The 9,729-nt window shown below is 35.3% G+C and overlaps 1 pseudogene; it reads right to left on the bottom strand.

Moving 5' to 3' along the window:
• Positions 1–6,971: 6,971 nt before the first annotated feature.
• On the bottom strand, positions 6,972–7,904 carry LOC129542128 (olfactory receptor 4K1-like; annotated as a pseudogene).
• Positions 7,905–9,729: the final 1,825 nt, after the last annotated feature.

Here is a 9,729-nt window from a genome sequence, read left to right as displayed (position 1 = left end):
CTTATTGATCCATCCATTAACTGAATCTGGGCTGCTCAAGTTATCTAAAGGAAAAAAAAAAATTATTTAAAAAAATAACAGATAAGGGTATTATTATTATTTCTAGGAATTTATATTTTCCTTGTGTTACATAACTATACAAATTGTCATTTACTTTTGCATTTATGGATTGGCTAGATAAAAGATGGATAAAGATTTACCCAATTAATAGTTGTCAATAGGGAAGGAAGGGAAAATTTGATTTGATATTATATACCAATACACTTTTTATAGAAGTGTGCAAGATCTCAATAGCACTTTGAAAGTCCCATGTACCATACTTATACATTCAGATTACAAATTCAAAAGATGAATCTGATGCCTTTTACAGAGTCTTGGAGGGACAAGAAATTTAGGCCAAGTGCAAAGAGATGAAAATCAGACCAGTTACTTTAGCAATGACATTGGAGAAATAAGTGAGATGTGTCCATGCATTTGAGAAAATCTGCAGTGATAATAAGAGAGAGAAATTAATTTGTAACAAGTTGAGCTACTATGAGTGACAAATTACTTTCACTTTTCTATATTAAAACAATTTGAGTTTTATATGATTTAGTAGTTAAAATGTTTTCCGAGAACCTCAGAAGCATATGTTCTTTTCAATCACTCTTTATTTCTCTCCATATGATCTCCTTTTCACAATAGTTGAATATAATATTATTTAATCAGACCTTCAAAGCACTTCAAAGATGGAACTGAATGTAATTTAATTACTGTGATATGTTTGTTCTTTAAACATATTTGTACCACTTATGTTTGCTGGTCATTGTTTGATCTCTTCTTTCTCTGATGAGTTTTTCACAATAACAAAAGTGTTTTTCCAAAGTCAACTGAAAACATAATTTATATATTAACTCAACAAATAATACAAATTGCCTGCTCTGCACCATTCAACCTTATGGACCCTGGAGCCAAAGCAATGTGAAAAAAAGGAGGGGAAATGTGCCCCACCTTCATTTGGTTATATCCTAAAGAAATGGTGGGACTGGCAGAGGCAATGGAGACAAAATATATATTATGTCATTTAGTGAGAAGTGCTTCAGAGAAAATAAAGCAGGGCAAAGGAATATGGACTAACCAAGTGATCATAAAAGCCTCTCTGGGTAGGTTACATTTCAGCAGCAACTAAAGAAAATGAAGAGCAAGCCTTGAGGAAATCTACTTCAGACAAAAGGAATAGCAAACGTGCAATAAATTGTTTATGTGAAATAAGCATTCTCTTGAAAAACATCAGTATAATTTTGGCTGGTTTATTAGAAACTAAATAATGGAAACTTAGCTTTTAACCTTACTATGAAATTGGCATAATCGACTTTTTTGAACAATAATCTGCCTCATAGGCTTAAACAATTTTAGAAAGCTGTTAATTCAGTCTGTTAATCGGGCTTCACTGGTGGCTCAGAGGTTAAAGCATCTGCCTCCAATGCGGGAGATCCCGGTTCGATCCCTGGGTCGGGAAGATCCCCTGGAGAAGGAAATGGTAACCCACTCCAGTATTCTTGCCTGGAGAATCCCATGGACGGAGAAGCCTGGTAGGCTATAGTCCACGGGGTCGCAAAGAGTCAGACACTACTGAGCGACTGAACGGAACGGAACGGAATTCAGTCTTAAAATATGGACACACACTAAAAACCTAGTCTTTCTTGTTTTCTAAAAAGAAATACAGATATAAAATTGCATTCCAAATTCTATACATATACTTCTGTATACAGAATTTGAAAAGCAATTTATATTTTTATTTAAATGTGTGGTGATAATTGTGTCATTCAAAATAAAATTGAAATGATCTGTGATTTCTGGTAAGAACCCTAGAAATGAAGCTTATGGCCAGATCTCAGAAACTGAGAAAATTTTTCTGTGTCTGTAGTCACATTCAATGATAGCTGCATGAGATATATTGTATTATTTAGTAAAGGTAAGACATCCACATCCGCATTTTAAAATATAAAAATTACTAATTACTTTTTTGTGTTATTCATAGAATCTTATGCCTTTTAAAACATCTTCCTATAGTGTATCAATGTATATACAAGGCTTGACAAGAGTTTTCGAAGTGATAAATGCAAAATCTATTGAGTTATTAAAATGACAATTTTTTGCCCGATTCTATTCTCTATCACCATATCTATTTTTTCAAAATAATTTAGCTATATGCTTACCTTCACCTGGTAAGCATCGACGTGTTAGCAGTGACAATAATCAAATAAGTCTAATGTTTTATTTCAGATTTTAGAATCTCATATACAAACTCCAAGCTCTTTTTTTTAATTTAATTCTTTTATATTGGAGTATAGCTGACTTACAATATTGTGTTAGTTTCAGGTGTATAGCAAAGTGATTCAATTCTACATATACATATATCCATTCTTTTTCAGATTCTTGTCCCATATAGGCTATTCCAGAATCTTGTCATCTCAATTCTATAAATACTTTAGCCCAGAATCCCTTTAACTCTGAATGCTAATATCTATATTTAATTTTTTGCTTCATGTGATTAAATTCCACATAACAGTTTTGAGCGAAATCACAGGGGAGCAATTATAGGTTGAAGAAAAGAAGCCTCCAAAACCTATTGGCTTTAAAAAAAAAAAAAAAGATTGAGTCACAAGAACCCATAAGACAATGTTTGAATACCATACTACATGCCCCCAAATCTCAGATAACCAATCCCATGGACTGCAATAGCCCATTAAAAAAAACTTCCTTTAGTGAGGTCATCTTGCTGTGGGAATTATTAACATACTTCAAGTTGTTTTTCTAAAAACAAGATGATAAAAGCGTTTATTTGTCTATAATTGAAAGCAAAGTACATATCACAAGAGGGAAATGTAGTGACCTAGGAGTCTGCAACAGCAGTTACTCTTGTTTAACAAGCTGTCTCCCTCCATGTGCCTTTGTCTAAAGTGGCAAAGACAATAAACACCAGCCTAAATGCCCAGAGCAGGAATATGTATCATAAGAAGTATCAGTCTCCAATGGGCCTAAGATAATTAGAATCTTTTCTTTAATCCTTTGCTTTTATCTTTTTATGGAAATATCTATGATGAAGTTTTTGGAACTCCATATCTTATAATAAGCTACCCCTCAAAATCCAACATTTTCATTGTCTTTGCTCATTACTTAACCATACATTAGAATCAAAAAGAAAGTCATTTGGGCATACAGTGGGTAAAACTGCTTAGATATGCAAGTAGTTTGCTTTTGGATATTGTGGAAAGAGGTCTCAGAGCACTGAAAGGACTGAAGTCTACAGAGAAGAGCAGGTGACAGCAAGAAAGGGAAACTTGGTGAGCCAATAAAGAAGCCCAGGTTTCTCTGAATTCTCTATTGATAGACCAGCTTCCTTCTTGATATATTTCTCTTTAATATTTCACAGATATTTCAATTCTTCTGTTTCCAAACCTATTCCCCATCCCCAGCTAATGGCATTTCTTTTGCCTCAGCATTTTCAGCCAGAAACTTAGTACCTTCTTTTTCCTCAGTCTTTTTCTATATACTACTTTGTATTCTTCCAAAATATTCCATTTATTAAATTATATTCATTGTATTCATTTTAACTCCCCTGTCTAAACCGTCATCATTTTTCTCCTCAAATGTTTCAAGATCTTCTGATCATCTGAACTTTTACCATTGACTTTTTCAAAACGATTCCTCCAGTTTGATCTTTAAAAATAAAGTAAAACCATAAGTCATGCCAACCTTTAAAATAAAGCAGGCAGTTACCTTAAGGGTGTTTGCTTCAGTTCAGCTCAGTCACCCAGTCGTGTCCGACTCTTTGTGACCTGATGGACTGTAGCACCCCAGGCTTCCCTGTCCATCACCAAATGCTGGAGCCTACACAAACTCATGTCCATCACGTTGGTGATGCCACCCAAGCATCTCATCCTCCATTGTCCCCTTTTTCTCCTGCCTTCAATCTTTCCCAGCATCAGGGTCTTTTCAAATGAGTCAGTTCTTCACATCAAGTGGCCAAAGTATTGTAGTTTCAGCTTCAGCGTCAGTCCTTCTAATGAATATTCAGGACTGATAACCTTTAGGATAGACTGGTTGGATCTCCTTGCAGTCTATGGGACACAAGAGTGTTCTCCAACACCACAGTTCAAAAGCATAAATTTTTCGGCACTCAGTTTTCTTTATAGTCCAACTCTCACATCCATACATGACTACTGGAAAAACCATACGTTTGACTAGATGGACCTTTGTTGGTAAAGGAACATCTCTGCTTTTTAAAATGCTATCTAGGTTGGTCATAACTTTTCTTCCAAGGAGTAAGTGTCCTTTAATTTTATGCCTGTAGTCACCATCTGCAGTGACTTTGGAGTCCAAAAATATAGAGTCTCTCACTGTTTCCATTGTTTCCCCATCTATTTGCCATGAAGTGACGGGACTGGATGCCATGGGTATTTGCTTACTGACTTATAAAACCTCTTTACAAATTAAAGATATTACCCCTGTAGATAATACTGCTTGTCACCTAATTTTTCTTTTGACTTTATTTGTGATAGAATTTTAAAAAAAAAGAAACTAAAACTTTTGTGGGAATTAACGCAGTCATATTTGCCAACTATTTTTTTAACTTTTTGACTTCTGAATTTTTTTTATCAAACTCAATGTGACAGGTTGTGCCCAATCACTAAAATCCCAAGTAGACCCAACAATGATTAGAAAGTGGAAGAACGTGTCTCTGGTAGTACAAGGAACTGGCCAAATCAAATGACCACTCACAAATTCTAATTTCCCTCTTTCTCCTACTGTTCTCCCTCACCTCCATTTTTCCTTGTGTCACCTACCCCTCCTCTACCTCAGTATTTGACTATTGAGGATCAGAGCAGCTAAATGACAGTTTTTCAAGGGTACTATTGGCAACTCTCCATTTTCACCTGCAAGTCAGAGTTAAAAGGGAAAAAAATACTACGAACAATGAATGCATTAATGCATTAATGTTTATTACATATTTAAAAATACTACGAACAATGAATGCATTAATGCATTAATGTTTATTACATATTTAAAATGTTTTGGCACTATATAAAATTCATTAAAAAAAAAAAAGTCATGTTAAAGGAACATTACCATGTTTGATATTGTACAAATGAATTTGACCTGAACTCTAAAGTTCCAAGAATTCTTAGCTAATAATTAGTATCATGGTTCTAAAAGACTGTCTATATCTAAGAATCAGCTGGCTCTGATTTATCATGCAGAGTTAATATCTAAACACACAGTCACTAAGTTATGTTTTAAAATATAATTAAAATACTGAACCCAATGTGATGACAATTGCAGGCTTTCTATTTTCTGTTAAGCAACTTTTTTCTTTGTAGAATACATTTAGTCTTTTTGTTATAAGGCCTTTTTCATAAGGCAAAGGGAGAAGTACATAAGAAACCTTTGGCCAGCGAATGAAACAATAATTTGTTGTTCAGTCACTAAGTCTCTTCTGACTCCTTGTGACCACATGGACTGCAGCATGCCAAGCTCCCCTGTACTTCATTATCTCCCATAGTTAGCTCAAACTCATGTCCATTGAGTCAGTGATGCCGTCCAACCATCTCATCCTCTGTTGTCCTCTTCTCCTCTTGCCCTCAATCTTTCCCAGCAGCAGGGTCTTTTTCAGATGATGTGTTGCTTCACATCAGGTGGCCAAAGTATTGGAGCTTCAGCTTCAGCATCAGTCCTTCCAATGAATATTCAGGGCTGATTTCCTTTAGGATTGACTGGTTTGATCTCCGTGCTGTCCAAGGACTCTCAAGAGTCTTCTCCAGCACAGATTTTAAAACCTTATTACCAGGTGGTGCTAGTGGTAAAGAACCTGATTGCCAATGCAGGAAATAATAAGAGATCTGGGTTCAATCCCTGGGTCAGGAAGATTCCCTGGAGAAGGGCGTGGCAATCTACTCCAATATCCTTGCCTGAAGAATCCCATGGACAGAGCAGCCTGGCAAGCCACAGTCCATAGTGTCGCAAAGAGCCGGACATGACTGAAGCGACTTAGCATGCTTGCAAAGCATTATTACAAGTACAAGAATTTTACATTCTCTCTTCTGTGTTCCAAGAAATAAGAAAGAATAGATCCGAGTTTCAAAAAAATTTTGTCATTTTTGTGCGTTTGTATGTTTTAGGTACATAAGAAATTGACTTTTTCTGTGAATTTAAATATTCTATATCTGATGTATTTGCAGACAATTTCAAAGATATTTGCAATTTTTATGACTAATGTAGAACTCATTATAACTAACTTTTTCTACTTAAAAATAAGTAGACTAGGGAAATAGATAAGTATGCTGCTGATAGCAACAAATATCTAGAAAAAGTTTTGTAATGAATAGATATGTATATCAAATAATCTAGAAAAAACAGGAAAAATTTATTGGGACATAGCAGCAGATAGGAAAAACTATAAATAACCAAAAATTTTCAATACATGAGAAAAAGATAAGCTAAAAATCATGCAAGAAATGTATACAAGTGAGGTGAAATCTATGTTTTAAAACAATGTTTTTCCACCATGTCAATTTATAGAAAAAAATATTATGAATAAGTTGATAGAGCCTAACAGAAACATAATTTACTTGCATGTTTTGATTACAAGGCATAAAAATTACACAAGTTCAATTGAAGAGAATCACAAACTTAGTAACATGAATAGCTTTTTTTGTAGATTAGAATCTCTAAATTATTTATAAAATATTTTGAAAGGTTGCTAAATATTTTCAAGAGAATTTGTACTTTAGAATTATGAAGTATGAAAAAGTGGTCAAAATTAAATAGCAAACCAAGAACTGGTTTTATGCAATTCCTTTGCAGTTGGGGAAAAATCTAATTGTGTAATTGAATAACCCCAGTCATTAGCAAAAATAATTGGCTTGATGCTGTGATCCAGTAGGGGCTTTTCATTTCCATTGCATATTTATGTTCCTTCATGGTGTGTCCTAGTTTTTCCAGAAGCTCATATGACGGTTTCTCAATTTTCTCATGGCTGATTTAACATCTTCATTTCTCAGAGAGTAGATGATGGGATTCAACAGGGGTGTGCAAACAGTGTAAAACACAGAAAGGAACTTATCCAGCGAAAGTCTGCTAAAAGGCCATATATAAAAATAAATGCAAGGCCCAAAGAAAAGAATGACCACCGTGATATGGGAAGTTAATGTAGAAAGTGCCTTGGATGATCCGCTGGAGGAACGGTGACGGACAGTGATCAAAATGACAGTGTAGGAAATAATTAAAGCCAGAAAACAGCTCAGTGACATCAGGCCACTGTTAGTTAGGGTCATAATTTCCATTTCTTAAGTATCCATGCAAGCCAACTCTACTACCAGGGGAAGGTCACAGAAGCTGTCTACCTCATTGGGGCCACAGAATGGCAGATCCACTGTAAAAGCCAAGTGGCTCACAGAATGAAGAATACCCACAGCCCAGGAAATAAACACAAAAATTATACATAGTCTTCGATTCATAATTGTGCTATAGTGTAGAGGCTTACAAATGGCTATAAATCTGTCACATGCCATAGCTACAAGCAACATCATCTCACTCCCAACGAAACTGTGAAGAAGGAATATTTGGGCCATGCAACCCTCAAAGGAAATAGTTTTGTGCTCCACAAAAAAGTCCACAAGCATCTTGGGGGTGGCAAAGTTAGATTGGCAGATATCAATGAAAGATAGATTACTGAGCAGGAAGTACATAGGAGAGTTCAAATGGGCGTCAGAGGAAACAACAACAATGATCATGATGTTGCCCAAAATTGATGCCACATACACTATTGAGAAGATGGCAAAGAAGAAAAGCTGAAGTTCCCAAGAATTAGAGAGTCCCAGAAGCACAAACTCAGACACCATTGATTCATCTGTGTGAGCCATGTTTCCAATCTACTGTTACCTAAGTAAAAAAAGTCAGGAAAATGTCACAATGATTGACACTTATCTAGTATATATACCAAAGAAATATGATAAGTTTTCAATTAAAAGTTAACTTAATGAGACTATGTAAATAGTCAATAAACTAGTATTTAACACCTATGACTGCTGTGGAAAGCAGAAGTGAGAAACAAAGATAATTAGATATGGATCCTATCATAGAGAGATAAGATATTCATATTAAAATTAAAAATATAAAATCAGAAACATGCAAACAATACCTGATGAAATAATACCATGCTGCTGCTGCTGCTGCTAAGTCGCTACAGTCGTGTCCGACTCTGTGCGACCCCATAGACGGCAGCCCACCAGGCTCTGCCATCCCTGGGATTCTCCAGGCAAGAACACTGGAGTGGGTTGCCATTTCCTTCTCCAAAATAATACCATAGATATTAGCAAAATGAAATTAACTATGCCAAAGTGGTAAGGTAACATATCATGGGACATGTATCATTTTAGCTAAAACTATTTAAAAGCTTGTAATTTGCTAGGCCAAACTGAAGGAAAAGGCTATTTTAAGCATGGGGAATAGCAGAACTAAAGCTACAAGTGTGAAAACATGAAAGGCATACTCAGAGAGCCATGAGCTCAGTGGCTTGGCTGGAGGAGGGTGTGCTAAGGAACAGTAAAAATGAAGTTGGGAATGGTAGGTTAGGAGTAAATCATGGATTCAATTAGCCTTAAATGTAATTCTAGTGGGTTACATGAATGTTCTCCAAACTGAGAATCATAAAGTGACACTGCTTTAGAAAGCTTAATAGAAGCAATTTGTGACCATGTCGAAAGAAGAGGCAATGGTAATACTCTGAAAGTTTCTGTGAAAATCAAGAACGAGAACGTTCCTTTCATCCTTTGAACAATAGTTAATCAGAGTTCACCTTCTGTTGCATAAATACCAGCAGTGAATGAGTCACCTATGTGTCTTCAATCTCGTCCAACTCTGCCTTTTGTCTCTTCCCAAACATGCCTGACACACCTGGATTTATCAAAATCTGTTTGTTCTTTTGGAAATATTTTATATGACTATATGTGGTGCATTTTGAACACATAATAGATTTTCAAAAGAGAAAATTTAAGTAATGTGTTAATAGCCTCTAAATTGATTTTTGACATTTTGCTTTATTACATTGGGCACCATGTGGGCAATTGATCCCAGAAGAAAACCCTGCACAACCTCTTGTGGATCAGAAGACATTTTTGGCTTTAGCCCTGTGTATCCAACACAACACAAGAGGTATTAATTTGTCACTATACCGATTGAAGTTCTACACCCTGTATACTTCAGTGAAAGATATAACTGATACAACAGATATTTAAAAGCTTAAAAGCAAAACTGAACCAATAAATTAACCAATTAAAAATATTTACACTGTTAGAAGCTTTAATTTATGTGATTATAACCTGATTGCTGAGGCACTAAATTCTACCCTTTCAAAGAATACTCAGTGCATTTGATTTACAATCTCTAGTTTTAAGGGGACTCAGAAACTTAAGTTACTCAAGAATAGAAACAGATTAAAAAGGCAAGAACTGACCTCATTACAAACTTCCATTATGTGATTCTCTTCTCCATGTGGAAGATTTGGGCCAGTGTTGGCTTTTCTGAACATGTATTTACATGAGCGATGCAGAGAAGGAGACAAACAAACATTGGAAAGGAAAGAAATTCCATTTCTAAAACTAAAAATGATCCTACAAAGCTACAGTTATTAGTTTTAAACATATAAAATCTGAGGCCATGATGGACTTCATATAACTTTCAGTCTCC

This window comes from Moschus berezovskii, chromosome 9 (genome assembly GCF_049115385.1).
Source record: "Moschus berezovskii isolate FMDL1 chromosome 9, NW_MosBer_1.0, whole genome shotgun sequence".
Lineage (NCBI taxonomy): Eukaryota > Metazoa > Chordata > Mammalia > Artiodactyla > Moschidae > Moschus > Moschus berezovskii.
The sequence above is the reverse complement of the archived record's forward strand: the minus strand, read 5'-3'. Positions and strand labels throughout refer to the sequence as shown.